The sequence below is a fragment of the Halyomorpha halys genome, unplaced genomic scaffold (genome assembly GCF_000696795.3).
Source record: "Halyomorpha halys isolate HHAL.00 unplaced genomic scaffold, Hhal_1.1 Scaffold121.1, whole genome shotgun sequence".
Lineage (NCBI taxonomy): Eukaryota > Metazoa > Arthropoda > Insecta > Hemiptera > Pentatomidae > Halyomorpha > Halyomorpha halys.
Window position 1 is genome coordinate 845456 of NW_027107242.1, and position 1235 is coordinate 846690.

Genomic DNA, 1235 nt, shown 5'->3' on the forward strand with positions numbered 1-1235 from the left:
TATATATGTCTTTATCTCTGACTATTTGGATGCATTAATTAACAATTATTAGAATATAATACAATTTTTATTTTCTTAAATAAAATACAGTAGTTTTCTAATTTCACCTTCATCGTTCTGGCTTGGCTAAGGGCTGAGAGGACGTGCTTAGCTGTTGACAATGGGTGAATTCTTCCAGCCCTTGAATAAGGTAACGATGGGAAAAGTCACTGTGCTACTATACGAATGCGGTTGAAGATAATTTCGTGTCTTAGTTAATGGTTGCAAAATCATGTAATTATTTTGATTTTCTTTAGTTTTGTAACACTCTTCCCTATTTTTCATTCCGTTTTCCCGCTTTAAAATGAGATAAACCCGATAAACAGTCTTTCCTAGAATGAAATCAAAATATTATATACACAATTCAGTTGTTTATTTAAAATAACATCAATTATGTAATATTAATTTTCATTTATTATTCCTTAATTAAAGGGAACAAATAAAAGAACGAATTTCAGGAGATAACGATCTAAATTGAATATCCTTAGCTGAAACTCCTACATACTGTTATAAAATACAATGGCATCAAAGGTTTGAAAGAGAAAAAATAATTTGATGTAGAACAATGGAAAGAGATAATAAAGAAGAGGGAATGAATATAGCTTGTTTAAAGCTTTGACAAAGAAAAAAGGATTAAGAAAAAAGAAAGTTGATAAAAAACTGCATAATGTAGAATTATTTAACAGAAAATGTAAATTATAAGAATTTTTTTTGTCTGGGTTCTAGTTACCTTCCAAGTACCTTTCTGGGTTCCATTAATTTTTAAGATACAGCTCATTAAATACGACCATTTTCTCTGAAAAGTGAACAATTATTGTCATAGTCTGTCTCTTGTAAAATTTCGTAAAAAATATTCCTTTTATAAAAATACTCATAAAAATTAATTAAATTTAATTAGTTTTCATTTCAGCCTTTTAGTGAATGTTTTGGCGTAAGTAATCTTTAAGAGTTTTAAATTGTTATTAAATTGAAATAAACATTCTTCGAACTCAATACACTGACTAGTCATTTACATTTATTATTATTAAATTTAAAATTCAACCATGATAATTTCAAAAAGATGGCCACGGGACCTTCTAATTTAAATTAATGTTTGAAGTACCACGAATGGGTGGTTCCTTCCCAAGATTTTCAAGTGTATATGAAACATACTACATATTTACCTATTGTATTATTTTGTACAGTTGTAAATTACA